This window comes from Haemaphysalis longicornis, unplaced genomic scaffold, assembly GCF_048455015.1.
Source record: "Haemaphysalis longicornis isolate Haplotype H1 unplaced genomic scaffold, Haemaphysalis longicornis Haplotype H1 scaffold_2, whole genome shotgun sequence".
In the NCBI taxonomy this organism is placed as follows: domain Eukaryota; kingdom Metazoa; phylum Arthropoda; class Arachnida; order Ixodida; family Ixodidae; genus Haemaphysalis; species Haemaphysalis longicornis.
The window spans coordinates 78,307,116-78,322,872 of NW_027526295.1; the positions used below are offsets into that span (position 1 = coordinate 78,307,116).

Consider the following 15,757-nt stretch of genomic DNA (forward strand, 5'->3'; position numbering starts at 1 on the left):
GCATATCTTTTTCTGAAATGAAACAAGAGATTCTACTTTGTTACGCCTATGCATTCCGGCATTTGTTTCCCACTAATTGTTTTCACATTCCTTCATTTGTTCAATATTTTTTCTCTTCCGCCATATCCTGTAACTTTTTTATGTACTTAACTTTTTTCTGCTTGGACAACAAAATAATCTGTTGCTTCGGTACCATGGTATACGTCCGCTGGGGCGGCCGCTTTTCTGATGGAGGCGAAAAGGAAAACGCCCGTGTGTAAGAAATTTCGGGGCACGCTCAAGATCCCAAGGTGGACAAAATTAATCGAAATTCCTCCATTACACGCATCCCGTCGCCTGCGTTGCGTCGTGGCGTTAAACTCTCAAATCATGGAATCCACCACGGTACATGGTTTTTGGTTTGCTGATTGCTATTTATTTAATAGGACTTGATTGCTGGCTAGTTGGTTCATGATGTTCGAGGTAATAAGTTTGCGCAGAAGACGAGGACGAAGAGACGAGGACGAAAAGACGAGTGGACAGGACGAGAATCCTGTCCGCTCGTCTCTTCGTCCTCGTCTTCTGCGCAAGCTTATTACCTCGTACGCTATTTATTTGTGGTTGTTTCTTTTGATTTACAGTGTCGCACTTTTTGTCCGACTATATTGTTTATAGTGTAAAAGGTTTTACGGCATGATTAGGCTCCGTGTTATTTCCAGTGCTTTTCCATTATGCGTATTTATCACCACCACAACTGATTTTTGCGTCGCGTCCCCATACTTGGCTATCTTTGGTTGTTTCATTTCTCTGCTACCTTGATTGTGTTCGGCATACTTTGTGATTGTGCGTAGATGTCGTGTGTGACTACGCAGTTGGCTTTTATTTTGTTGCTTGTTATCCTCTTCCGACCTAAAATTTGATTGCGAAACTCGGGGTGAGAACCTGATCCGCTGTGTTTTGTTACTCGCAAATTTCTGCTGTATGATCCGTAAAGCTTCACTTTTGTAACCCCCTTACATAATTACCTGCAAAGGGGTGTGTAAGTTATTTTAAACAAACTAATATGAAATCAGCATTCATTAAAGACAAATGTATTGTTCCTTTCGACCCGGTTTCTTATGCAAGGCATTTATTCACGTTTCTGTGAGTGAGAAACTTTGTATTTGCATATCTAAAGCGTCGTAACCCTACTTCGCATTTGTAAGACCGAAGTGGGAAGTTTCATGTGTGTTGCACCTCTAATAGACGGGCACCAAATTCGCAGTTAGACACGTCTGGAGTTAGACAAGTCTGGAAAATCGTCTAGGAGCGTTTCTCTGGATTCTTTTATGTCCAGATAAACTGCTGCCGGCCGTGTTCATATTTCTATAATATGCGCTGTTCGACCTGCGGTTTAAATTTCTCACTTTATATCGCTCCAGGAATCCGACACCGTATTCTAATTTTAAAAATGAAATGTAACGTAATTTTAGCGACACTTTTCAATGTTCGAAGTGGAACTGCAACGCGTTTCATTCACAACAAAGGAACTTGTAACTGGAACTCGTTTCCAAATTGATAAAGAATGAGGAACGAGCTTACATCCTGTTTTAGAGGAACATTTAGAGGCAGGTCGTTGCAACAGCGCGCCGCAATTTCTCAACCCCTCGGTTCCTTTGGGCGTGTGATGTATGGCGCTTCTAGCTGCATTTCGCGAAGTGTCTTGTCAGCTCACGAGTAGAAATGCGTCCGTTAGAGATTACGCACTGAAGGTCGGGCATCCTGTCTGGCAGCTTATATTCGTGTGCGTGCAGGTCAGGGCTGTTGTTGTTACAAGCTATCGGTATGGCGTGTCGCAGTGTTCCCGTTACAGCGCTCGTCTTTTTTATCGTCTTCTGCGGAACACCAGGTAGGACTTATAAAATCTTCATTACAATTCCTGTGCACACCACCGTATTTTTACGCAATATACTGTAGATCTAATCATTGTGGGTATTTCCGGATTCAAAATAGGCAAAATGAATTTAGTGGAAACAACATCTTTTTGCCAAGAACGTATCAAACTTATACTCCCTTTCTACAAAAACTATCGTAAAACACGAAGCTTTCCCCCACGCCACTTGAAGGAAAGCCACAGTCTAAAATCCAACCTCTCTATATCTAAACTCCCAACTGGCCAATTCAAAAGCCAACGTAAAACTCCACACCACCAAAGAATTTATTTAAACTCAATCACCGTTAAGGCATTACCAAACTATATTTTGCGTATTACTGGAGGTCTATCAAGTATGCAAAACCGTCTTACTGTTGTGTTTTGTCGTGCAGGATTGATGCACGCTTTGTGAAATCCATCGCGTGGAGTTGACTTTTCTGCAGTGTGTTTTACTCAGACGCAAACGCCATCAAAGAGGCATAGGAAGCTACGCTCGAAAAAGTTCCTCATGCCGTTGTGTTTGAAACGTTCGAGCGAACTTTTGACACCGTTATTTTGATGAAACATGGCCGATTAATCGAACGAACCGGGAATGCTGTGGCATGGTGGCGGTTGCAATGTGTCCCTCCGTGCAAGTTTCGGCGTCTGTGTGCGACAGTGGTCACTGCATTTTGGATGAAGTTAACTGCTCAGTACGCAATCCTATGCGGCAAAACTGAACCTTGGCTATGAGGTGAGCCGTATGTAAAAGGCTTGGGTCAACAATTACGGATTACTAATGGCTTTAATGCGTCCCAATATCTCTACGTATAGGACATAACCTAGAAACGAAACACCAAATGCCCGAGCGCCACATTTCTGCACTCTTAAGTACGCTACGGGCCATCCAAAGTGATTTGCAGGCCACCTTTTTAGCTGTGGCGTGGACAATACCCAGTCGTTTTGGCAAGGCCTGGCTCGCCAAACTGCAAGAGAAATGTCAGAGTGCTGTCCTCGGCGGATTTTTTGTGTAGTCTCTTTTTTGAACGTGCATTAACCTCATCATGAGAGTGTGAACGCTGGAAAAGTTCATTGGCAAGAGGGCGACAAGAGAAAGCATTTTTTCCCCTTAATTCACCAAGTGCGCATATTTAGAAGAAAGCATAAGCTTAGAGAGCATACTGGCAGACACAGGGTAGTTACAGAATACATTGAATACCCTTTCACAGTAAAGTGACTCTAAAACAGTTATGTTGCTGCGGAAACTGGTTCTGGCAATATGAATCAAAATGGGCCCATTGCTCCAAAAAAACATTTTGTCACGAATTCGTGCTGATCACGAGGGGTATTGTGACTTCACATTTAGCAATTTTTCGTGGGGTCTTCGGCCATCAGCCAGCTGTAAAAGTGTAGAGAATAGCGGATCTGAAAATGAAAGCTTGGGGGTTTGTTGATCAGGTATCAGTGCATTAGCGCTAATACATCTAAACATATTTCACCATAACTTATCACCAGAAATCCTTCATGATTAGAGAAAATCTGATTACTCGTACTTTATTTAAACGTTTTTTCCATTATGTGAAGACGCTATGTATGCATGGTTTCTTTGACCACGTACGGTGACATTGCAATGCGAGAACATTATTTGTCAGTCACGTTTGTATTCCTGATTCATTATACACCGGTTGGATGGTCCACATGGAATAAAGATTTTCGCATCACGCATTTCTGTATATTGCAAACCTTAGAGCTGCATAACAGCAATGTATCGTGAAAAAATGAATTCAGAGGACATGGTCACAGATGCTAGTTTACTACCACAGGGGTCAGAGACTGGCTTGGCGCACCGACACGTGATGTCCGTACAGTCAAAGCGGGGCAGGAAAATCAGAAACATGCAAGTTTGCGGCTAATTGTTGCAAAGAATCGGGATACTTTCGTTACCAATGCAGGCTTGTACGCCAGCTTGTAATGACCCTTATTTTTATAAACTGATACAAATCTCTAGGTCTCGTTATTTGCTTCTCCTACCACAGAAATGTAGAGTCGTTAGTTATTACTAGCAGATAGAGACGCAATTGTGTCTACTAGCGGGATGACAACAACAGCAGATCACGTTCGAAAGTTTGTGTACGTTTAGCTCAATGTTTTTCACATGGAAGACTGGCTATTTTTAAACACCGTTGAAACTTCATTTGTAGAAAATGTTTGCATCTTTATGGGCCCCACTCAAGCAAAAAAGTCACAACAAAAACAGATTCCGTCTCCATGGAAAGCAATAAATTAACGCTGGTAACTCAACGCAAACCGATATGGGCTCCCGAACCAAGTATGGGGAAAAGACTTGAATGCGTGCGTCAAAACGTGCGTAAAAACATTTCATTATGAATGAACCATTGAACATGCACTTGCTTTTGAACAAAACTTTACATCCCTTTCTTTTGCGATAATTCCCCCAAAAGCCGTTTGTGGAGTGTCATCTTTGGGGAGCAAGGAAATCCCGAGGTGTTCTTGTCCTATTCAGGATACATATAGCTGCGCAAGACCATTGCTGAACCATTCTCTCGTGCCCCAACTCGCAAAGAGCGGCGTATCCAGAATTATCGATAACAACGAGCAAACTACGAGGACACCGGTCTCTTAGAGTGAATTCGGGAGCTGTCCCCTGTCCAGTGGTTCGCCCAAGCATTAGGAAGGCACCGGCCAAGGTAATTCTAGAATCGGTGGCCGAAGAGGGCAACAAAAACAACAAATGCACATGCCTGACCTCAGAAAAAAACGAAGAAACTCACACTAACGCGTAAGACTTGAAGGCAACGAAGCTGTACGCGACCTTCACGACCATCGCGAAGGTTTAAGTCCGCGATTGCAGCCGATTTGCTTCTTCTTCCCTGCCGCAATTACATTTAGTACATACGTGTTGATCTAAGTGTGAGCTTCATTTATATTTTTGCAAGTGATAATAATTGAACATCATTTTGGATGGACGTATGCTCTGGCGTGTCTTTCTCGCTCCAAGTAAGGGTTGCCGCAAATATGGTGAAGGCTGGAGTCTTGTTTTTGTTTATTGGGGGTGGGGTTACTCTTGGCTGATCTTCCTAAGAGGGTACGCTTGACTTAAAAAATGTGTGAGAGACTGATCAAAATTTATTCTGCAGCTGAATTCCTATCCGCGAAGTTATCACGCTTGGTAGAGGTGCAGAAAGTTCAATGTGGGCAGCCAAGAGATACCACAGGGCTGCCCGTAGGTTTTTGGGGGGAGCGGCCCAGCTAGACCACGAGTAGATAATATCAGGAGGAAAGGGGCTGGGGAAAGAAATTTGGAAGACGAATACTCGCGTACACAGCGCCAATATGTATGTTCATTGTCCGGATAGCCACCACATACCTGACGTTGCAGACGGCCTGGTGAATTCAGTATGTAGTGGAGGAACAGATCACAAGGGAGGGACAATGTCTGTGCCTGTCTAATATATGTAGCGTGCATTCATGACATAAATTTACATGGGGAGGGAAATACCATTCTTGTTATGCGGAGGTTGTCGAGATATTCGCGGCGCCTTTTGTGATGCATTGTTCTATCCTCTTTAGGGTTATATTCCTCCGACCACGGCTGAGGGCTTCCCCGAAAATTAAGATCGCGGGACAGAGCGTGAGCTCATTCATTACCCTGTATACCTGGGTGGCCAGGAATACATTCCAGGAAAACGTATAGGTGGGAATGAGAGTGCGTGTATGTTGTCAGGCTAGAGTGGACAGGAGATGGATATCATTCGTGGCGAAGCTTCGCAGTGCTCCCTGGCTGTCCGCGGACTGTAATATGGGTGGTCCGCTGCTGGTGAACTATAATGGCTTCTGCGATGGCTTGAGTCTCTGCAGCTGTGAGCGAGGGCACGTTGACGTCATGCCGTATGTGAGCTGTGCAGGGGCCAACCGATGCCGTAGTCGTTGTATGGTCCACAAAAGGGCGTCCGTATAGTAGTTGTCGTGGGTTGGTTCGGGCAGGTGTTGAGCGCGGCATGCTCTATGTTCTTGATCTGGGGCTCTAGTCATGTGTTTTGGTATGGGTTACACAAAGAGTCTTGTTCTACTTTCCAAGGGCGGTGGCAGGGGAGGGATGAGTGAGAGGTGGTCGGTGGAGTACCCGAGGGCGCGAAGAATTCGCGCCCTTCCATTGAAGTTTGTCGGTGGTGCTGAGCTGCATGAAAACTGATGCTTTTTCTTCAAGACTGTGGTGGAGGGCAGCGCATTAATTGATGCCGTGGGGGCGTAGAGAGCCACTCGTATTTGTATATGGATGCATTTCGTGATGGCTGTTTGTATTTTGTACGCTTGTGTCTTGGTAAGGTGCCTAAAAGGGTTGCATACATGACGCCTGAGAAAACGAGGGCTTTAACTACTGTGCGTAATTTGTGTTCTTGGAGGCCGTGGTGGTGTCGCGTCACGTGGCGCAGCATTTGGTGAATTTGGTTAATTTGACCAATGATGAATTTGACTCATTCTCTGCTTTTAGCGCCTTGTTCGAGTGACTGGCTCGGGACCGCCTGGGACACGATCAAGAATTATCTAAGTAAGTTGTTTACTGTCATAGGGATCAGGCTGCGATATCGGTTACTTTTATTGGTTCTGTTGTCCAACAACTACATATTCCGATTTCTCGTTTGAGCAGGTGAGTTCGGCGTCATGGGCTTATCCGCTGATGATATCGAGCCTTTGTTGTAACGTGTATTACTGCTCGCCAGCGGTACCCGTTGTAAACCAGAGTGTGATGTTGTCAGCGTATATGGCGTGTTGAAGATTTGGGATAGCATTCAGTTGGCGGGGAGATTCTTCATCACCACATTGCAGAGCGTATTGATAATATGGATCCTTGTGGTGTGCCTTTTTGAAGTGGACAAGGCTGAGATGGTTTCCCATGGGGTCACAAGAGGCAGTTGGTTCGGTCTATGAGACGTATACCCGGTCAAGTTTCTGTGAGGCTGAGAAGTGTCGCGTCATGCAACACATTTTCAAAAGCTTTTTTATATATACTCCTAAGATGGTGCGTAATTGAGCTGCACTGGGCTGTGCGCGGACGTCCGCATGAATGCGTTTGGCTTGTACTATGTGCCCACACGCTTTTGAAATCCAACCATCGTGGCTGCAGGTGGCCGTTTGTTTCCAGGTGCCATTTCAGTCTAGCGAGCATCATCTTCTCCATAAGTTCTCCAACACACTACGTTATGAAGATAGGCCAGACGTTGGAGGGTGTGTTCGGTGATTTTCTGTTTCGGGGATGAGGGTAACAAGAGCTTTCTTTCTATTTGGGGTAAGGTTTTCTGATCTCTAAGCCCGATTGATATAGTTGACAAGGTCTTCAGGTTGCTCGTCAGGCAGGTTGCGGATCATTCCGTATGTAATTTTGTCCTGTCCCGGGCCGTGTTGCGAGTGAGTTAATGCAGTGCCGTGTTCAGTACTTCGGGTGAAAATTCCGAGTTGATTCCTTCATCCTCAACTTCTGGGGCTGATTCTGTGTAAATGATGTCGACGCGTTTGGCACTAAAAGGGGGCTAGAGTGTGTTAGGGATCTGTTTTGTGATATCATGTGGTGTACCTCCTATCGCAAGTGAAGTCGTTAGATGTATTTTGTTTTTTGTTGTCCCAGTTGTTTGCGATACATTTGGCAGTCCCTTGCGATATGAATTTTGCCGTTGAGCCCTTCACATACTTGAAGCCAATTCTGTTTGGCTAACTTGTCGGCACGCTCTTGGGCTCCCTGGTTGAGGCGGTAAAGGCGCTCTTTGATCACGCCGTTACGCTTGTCACGCTTGCAGCGTTTGACAATAGCACGGCGCTTTTACCAGAGGGTAAGGAGGTGCTGGTCAATTTAAGGATTGGATGCGGTGTGGGCTATTCTTTTGGTCTGTTTACGTTCAACTGTCAAGATGCCTTCGCTCCATACACACTAGGAAAAAAGGCGGTTCCCGTGACCTTCTTCGAGTGGTATTTACTCACCGCAGAATTGACTCTTCCTCGACGCCCTTTCGCAGAGTCACGCCACTCTTTTTAAAAGGGGGTCATGCGGACCCCATTACAGTAGAGTCAGGGTAGACTATGGGTGACTATCTTCTAAGAGTAACCACTGACTGCCACGACCCTAACCTAATGAAAAAAGAGAGTCACAAGGACTCCTTCCCGATGATCATCGTGACACTGTAGCAAGAGTTGTGAGGACGCCATTTTTAAGAAGAGTCTCGTGATGCTTCTGGCGAAAGAGTCGTGGAAGTGTACAGGTGACCCTCCAAGAGATGGTCAGTGCTATTGCCAGTGGAATCATTGCACCCCGCACGGGGCACCTTGAGTATTCAATGTGACGGTGAGCAGCGACACCGCGGACCCCGAGCTCCCATACATAAGCCGTGTACAACCGTGGCGAGGTGTTTAAAGGTGAAGGTTAGAAGCCATAAACGTTGGCCGTCGGAGCCTTGGTCAAGCTCCGGTCGATGGGCTCCCTGCCTGTCTGCTAGGCAGGGAGCTCCGGGACCTCTTTGACTACCAGGATAAGGTGAAAGGAGAAGGTTCCCCCTCTCTCTGTTTTTGTTATATGCTATATGGTATTTTCAAAACCCCCCTCCAAATGATCGGGCTCTGAAAAGGGACCGCGCCGATGCAACCCTCAAACGGCAACCGACCATTGACCTTCAAAGCAAGGGCAACTATCCTCACTTTCTCGTGATGCAATCTGTAAATAAAGAAACCACCGTAAGTGAAAAATCCGTCTTCCTCGTAGCAAAGTTCATCGAGAGTGTTGCAGGAAAGAACTACAAGGCAAAAAAACTTTCTTCTGGAAATGTGCTCGTTGAAGTCAGCCACAAAGAGCAGCGAATAAGCTTCTGCAACAAACCAGAATCCATGATCTTGAAATAACAGTCACTCCCCATAGAACTCTAAACTCTTCCCAAGGCGTCATCTCTGAACTAGATCTCATCAATGAAACCGAAACCGACCTCCTAGAAGTACTGCGTGACCAAGGAGTCACAGCAGTGCGGCGCATCACAATAAGGCGAGACAACAAACAAATCAAAGCAAAGCACATTATTCTGACTTTTGATAGAACCCCACTACCGGAAGCAGTGAGGGCAGGTTTCCTCCGATGTCCCACGAGCCCTTATGTGCCAAATCCACGCCGCTGCTTCAAGTGCCAGCGTTATGGGCGCGGTACGAACGCCTGCCGCGGCAAACTCAGATGTGCGAAGTGTGGGCAAACTGACCATCATGCAGATGACTGTCATGCTAGCAACTTCACTTGTCCCAATTGCCATGGACCTCATGCCGCTTTTTCACGATCATGCGATAAGTTCAAACAGGAAAAACAACTAATCACTTTGAAGGTCAATGAGAACATCAGCTTTCCGGAGGCCCGCAAGAGGTTTTCCCTCTTCAGCTCCAGAAGGTATGCCGACGCTGCTTGCCGGGGGGCGGAGTGGCACCTGGTTTCGGCGGCGACGCAATACAGCGCAGCTCATTTGCTTCCTTCCCCGCCCCCCACGAGGCTGCCAGTGGCAGCCGCCCCAGTCACCATGCCACTTCCCCAGTCAGCAGCGGCTGTGGTGGCTACCACGTCTGTTGGGGATGCCGCCGCGTCCACTGATTCCTCTCCACCGGTCCGAAGCACACGCAAGGGCATGGAGGAGACGGAGACAGTAGCGGTGGCCATCTCCCCTGCCTCACTGCCTGGGCCATCTTGGGTGCTCCCCACGCCTTCGGCGCTGGCAGTGTACGTAAAGAACGCCCGAAAGGGTACCAAGTCAAGGGGGCCAGTCCGCTGGGAACCCCCTTGCCTTCAGATGACGACATGAATGTCAAGGCCTTCCAGGTTTCATCGCAGCGAAAGGAACGGGCTCCAGCATCCAGGTCATTAGACAGCTAAAAAAAAACCCTCCCATAAAGCTTCCGGACTACTCCGGACCAGAGAACACGTTACTTGACCGACCAATCACCGTCGAGGAACTCCGTGCGGTTGTTCAAAAGCTGCGGACGAAGTCGACACCGGGACCCGATAGCATATCCAACAAGACGCTTAGAAACCTCGACGAGCCTTCCCTCACTGCGCTAGCTAAATTCATGAAGGAGTGCTGGTTGAGGGGCAGCCTTCCAAAAATCTGGAAGACTGCAAAAATAGTCATGATACCTAAACCTGGGAAAAAGCTTCACATTGACAACTTAAGACCAATCTCTTTAACATCTTGTATTGGCAAGCTCCTCGAACACGTCGTTCTTAACCGCATCAGCAACTACATGGATGACAATGACCTATATCCGCACACTATGATAGGGTTCAGAGCGAAGCTTTCTACCCAGGATATTATGCTACAAATCAAACATCAAATAATTGACGGCGACAAAGTTTCTCCTTTCGACACAAGGGCAATCTTAGGTCTTGACCTCACCAAGGCTTTTGATAGCGTCAGACACGAAGCGATACTAGACGGGCTAGCCAAGATAGCCCCGGGGAAGCGAGTATACAATTACATCCGAGAGTTCCTTACAAACAGGACTGCTTCCCTTTCCGTCGGCAACCTTGAGTCGGGTGACTTTGCCCTGGGGGGTAGGGGTACACCTCAAGGGTCTGTGCTCTCCCCATTTCTTTTCAATGTCTCACTCTTAGGCCTGCCTGAGAGATTAAGCAACATCAAAGGCCTTCACCACAGTCTGTACGCCGACGACATTACTCTGTGGATTGGCGGCGGCAGCGATGGCCACATTCAAGACACCCTACAAAAGGCAGTAGACATAGTACAAAATTACGTTCGAGAACGAGGACTGGACTGTTCTCCTCAAAAATCCGAGTTGCTCATCTACCGGCCTACCAGTAGGGGACGGAAGAGAGACCCATCGAATCCCGACATCTGCGTCGACGCCAACAACCAGAAGATCCCAGTTGTCAACACCATTAGAATCCTCGGCCTACGACTGCAATGAATCCTCGGCCTACGACCGGCCTACGACTCGGTCACAACAAAGAGACAATCCTTCATCTCGAGAAGAGCACTCAGCTCACCATGCGACTAATCTGCAGAGTGGCAAACAAGAATAGAGGTATGAAGGAAAACACGCTCATTCGGCTCGTACAGACCTTCGTAATTAGTAAAATCTCCTACAGCATTCCTTTCCTACAGCTCAAAAATGACGAGAAAGTAAAAATTAATGGCTTAATTAAGAAAGTTTATAAACAAGCAATGGGATTACCTGTTACCACACCCAACGAACGCTTCGAAGCACTAGGCATCAGTAACTCGATTGAAGAACTAATTGAAGCGCAACAAACAGCCCAATTAGAACGGCTATCTCAAAGCAAAACGGGAAGACACATTCTGAATTCACTAGGAATCCGAAGTGGAAGTTCTCTCCCGAATGAAGTTGACCTCCCACACGAATGGCGAAAATACATTCGCATCCCGCCACTACCAAGGAATATGCATCCAGAGCTAAATGTGGAAAGAAGACTAGCTAGAGTACGAGCCCTTGACAAACGTTTCCGAACCCATTGTGAGCCACAGGAGATTGTCTACGTTGACGCAGCCGACTACTACAACGGCGGCTCTTGTCTCAACGCCATTGCAATTGCAGTCGTCAGCAATGACGGCGTCAGGGTGACGTCAGCATCCACGCCGGCCAAACATCCCACTCAGGGAGAGGAAATGGCCACAGCCCTTGCTATAAATTCTACGCGCGCAACCACAATCATAAGCGATTCGAAGTCCGCCATCCTTAACTTCTCGAAAGGCAGGATCTCCCCTGCAGCAGCCTCGTTGTTAGAGAAGACCCCTAACCAAAGAAAAATTCTTTTGATATGGACTCCGGCCCACTGCGGCCTACAGGGGAATGAACTGGCCCACGCAACCGCTCGAACTCTGGTCAACCGAGCTGTGTTGCCTACGACGCCACCACAACCACCATCATCCCCGCACAAGACGTCGCAGGAAAGCCAAGAACAAGCACACGTTACGAGATCTCACAAAGACAGACTAGTCACATACAGGGATATAATAAATCACTACAGGTTATCAAGATGCAAATATCCACCGGCCCACCACACTCTTTCCAAGAAAGAGGCAGTCACGTGGCGACGGTTGCAGACGATCACTTTTCCGAGCCCTGTTTCCCTCAACCGCTGCTACCCAGACCTTTATTGAAACCTCTGCACTTTATGCAACAGCAGAGCCGACCTACACCACATGATATGGTCCTGCCATAAGCTCCAAAAAAATACGAATGGCTATAATAGCAAATCCGATGTAGATACACTTAGAAGCTACAAAATTAAGACTGCAGAACAATGGGAGACTGTTCTGCTCAGCTCCACACCGGAGGCACAACTGAGATCAGTCCGGATGGCCGAAGCCGCCGCGAGGATCCAAGGAATCCTGGCTGACGGATGAGGGAGGGAGACCGTCCAAGTCGTCTACCCTTCAGAACCCATCTCGGGCATCAAATAAAGTCATCTCTCTCTCTCTCTCTCTCCCAAGAGTCCAAGCCCCGAAAGTCGACACATAAACACCAACATATTCCAGTTGCTCTAAACTTAAATAATGGGAAGAGAAAACATCATCCAGCGGAACTGTAGAGGCCTCATTAAAAATCTTGATGATATCTATGAAATATTTTATTCCAAACAGCCAAGTGGGACGTGCCTCCGAGAAACGCATTTAAACTCGAAACACACAAATTTCTTAAACAATTACATAATATTTAGGAAGGACAGAGGTGGTGGTGGTACATCCTCAGGTGGTGTGGCCACCTGAGACTAACAGGAATGATACTGAATCACAACACGTTTTGTGTTAACCAGCTTTGCAAACCTACGGTTGCAAGGTTGAAGTGGTGTGAATATAAATTTCAATAATTTTTTAAAAGCTTCTTTCGTGATTGCTGTCTTTCTGAGGCAGACTTCTTACATAACAAGTCCATGAAGTCAATCCAGAAATCTTCACAGGCCACGCACAAATGCTGCAAGGTGTCCTCGGGTCCTCCAGTCTCGGACCAGGCCTTGTCTCGAACCTGCCAGAAATATCAATGAAAAGAAACAGAACGATAAGACAAAAGAAAGTGAAAGTGTAGCCGGCACAGTAAAACCTTCAACATCAGGCTAGCTGCCCAGTGCTGACAAAAAAGAGGACGAGAAGCGCACCTCTTGCCATCACATTTTCTTGCTTCGCCGTTCTTTTTTTATGAAATGTTTTGTATGGGGGAACATATGTAAATTGTATCAAGTTACATATGCACGCCCCACAAACGCAAAGGCTCCAAAAATTATTGCATTCCTAAAGGGGATCTTACAGCTACAGGCAGGGAGGCTAAACCTTTAGGAGTACAAAAGGCTGCTACTCCCCACTTTTGATGGTATGAGAATATATATGTATGTTTAAAAGCAGCTTGAGTAACAAAGCAGTAAGTGCGCTGAGATACCTGCTGCTCAAAGAGCATGCTCCGCACTGCAATACACAGAAGGGAGAAGAAGACTAACTCAACCTGTCAAGTAAAAATAAAAAGCATTAGGCAAGTTGGTAAATGGTTTTGAAAAAGTCAACTCCAAAGCACAAGACAAAGAAGATAAGACAAGCACTTGCTTGCAACTAAGTTTATTGAATGCATCGTCTCAAATAACACCATTTATTAGTAGGCCGCACAATGGTAACAAAGGAATCATAGGGAAGTTTCGAAATATTCAAGTTAATTGACATACAGGTTCACTGTGCTCTTTTTCCTGATATAATAAACATCCAACAGCTCCCAAATCAGTGCTTTAGCTTCTTTCCAGACGTCAAAATTTGCCCAAGAAAGACTTGTACTTGCATAATTCGCAATGAGTGGGTACATACCAAAAGCCTCATTGGCAAGAGACAAATAGGATATCGAATTCTCGAGATGAGAACGACACAGCATAGATCACCCCCCCCCCCCCAATTCTCTGGGCAAAAACCACTGGGTGGGCTGCTTCTTGCGCTTTTCTTTTGCTCTTAGGCTTGATAGCAATTTGCCTGACCCTTGAATCTACACTTCACGGATTAACTTTCACACTTTTTTACAGAGACAGACAACCGATTTTTGTCGAGTATATATTCTCTATCCCAAAATGAAAGGGCATCACTTAAACCACGTTGACGAGAAACGGTTTTTCTGATAACACCCTAGAACTTTTGAAATCGAAATTTTAATATCTACGAGCCGTATGTGTCCCTCTCAAAAATAATGCTCGCAACCAGGACATACAGTCGCTCGGCAACATACTTTTGTCTGCATGCGAAATGAAAAAAAAGCTATTTAAAAGCTTGTCCCCAGCTAAAAAAAGTTTGAATAGCAGGTTTTCCTGTTTCTTTATGTGTTTTTTTAATGCAACGGTCAATTTTGCACGAAAGCGCCATCTGTTGGGATAGACACTTGGTAGAATCTGGCTTCACGTTGTGGAGGTGGGAAGTTTGGTTCTCCCCGGGTGCTATGTTTTTTTTAAACTGCCGTTGGCGTGTTCGGAAACTGAAATCGAATATTTTGGCAGAACAAACGCCCTGACACAGGCAGAATCGTCAAAGCTCCTTCACTGGCTCTGTTTACTGAACACTGCCGTTGATTCTGGGCATGGAAGCTCAGTTCGCCACACTGAGAGCAACCCAGCGACGGCGGGCGGCGTGTTTTAAAAAGTTCAAAATAATGCTAAAAAATCCACATACAATTTAACCTTGCACAAGCGCTTGTGATAAAAGGTTTTCAATACGTAAATAAACGTTTCAGCACTTACAGTAGTTGCTAGGTTTACAGGTCACTAGACAGGGACACATATTGTAGCGTCAAGTTTCGACACTACGAACCGCCACCCTTCCGATTTCGGGGAGTTTGCTGCAAATTAAAATTATTTTTGCCAATTTGTTCAGACATTGCTTGTGGCTACCGGGCTATATGAAACGCTGGCTTTCATATGATCTAGAGAACATATGCGCGACAAAAATTGGTTGTGTATCCCTTGAAAGTTATTCAATAAGACTGACTATATTAAACGCAGAGCATTTCTTTACCTCACGATGTCACCCGGCGTTGTCGGCGTGCCTCGGCGTCCGCAACAGCCGTTCCAGGTGCGCCCTCTCCCCCACTTCTCCTCTCCCGTATCACGCTACCCTCCTCGCTCTCAACAACAGAGCCGCACCCCTCCCCCTGCAATATATAAAAAAATATTACTTACCGGTGCCTGGTTTCGATCCCACGACCCTGCGGGCGGAACGCAAGGTACATGGTGCATACCCACTGCGCCACAAAGCCGACACAGAATGGAAGGCTACGAACGCGCCTTATATCCTTGACTCATTCAAACTACGTCAAGAAGCTGCTGATACAACGCATTCACTACCTGTGGGCGGAACGCGAGGTACGTGGTGCTCTTCCCACTGCGCCACAAAACCGACACCGAATGAAAGGCTACCAACGCGCCTTATATCCTTGACTCATTCAAACTACGTCAAGAAGCTGCTGATACAACGCATTCACTACCACCAACTCCCCAAACACTAAACGTTAACGCAATACACCCACCCCCTAATCGACGCATTTACTCGAGTCACCCTCGCGGGGAGATGGACCTTTTTTTTTACTCTGCATGCAATGTCTGCACCCCGTTTAGTTATTCCTTCAACATTTGTAAGCTTAGGTGAAAGCATGAAGCACTAAATAATGCTTACAGTTATAGTTGTTGAGCTCACACTTAATACTGATGGAAAAGAAACGTGACTTGTAAGTCCAAAGGGCACCACTGCCGTGTTATGTGCCTCGGTTTCTTCATTTTTTTAGTGGCCACAAGAAAAAAAATTTAAACAACTTGTCTAGTTGAAATAATGTCAACGCATTTATTTTCCGTACCCT

At 46.3% G+C, this 15,757-nt stretch overlaps 1 long non-coding RNA gene across 1 annotated transcript in view; it reads left to right on the top strand.

The window, feature by feature from the left end:
* Positions 1 to 1,709: 1,709 nt before the first annotated feature.
* Positions 1,710 to 15,757, top strand: part of LOC144169010 (uncharacterized) — a 113,476-nt gene continuing 99,428 nt past the window's right edge. Inside the window, exons 1-2 of the long non-coding RNA XR_013322334.1 lie at positions 1,710 to 1,867; positions 6,384 to 6,440. This is a non-coding gene — a long non-coding RNA (uncharacterized LOC144169010). The remainder of the gene's footprint in view (positions 1,868 to 6,383; positions 6,441 to 15,757) is intronic.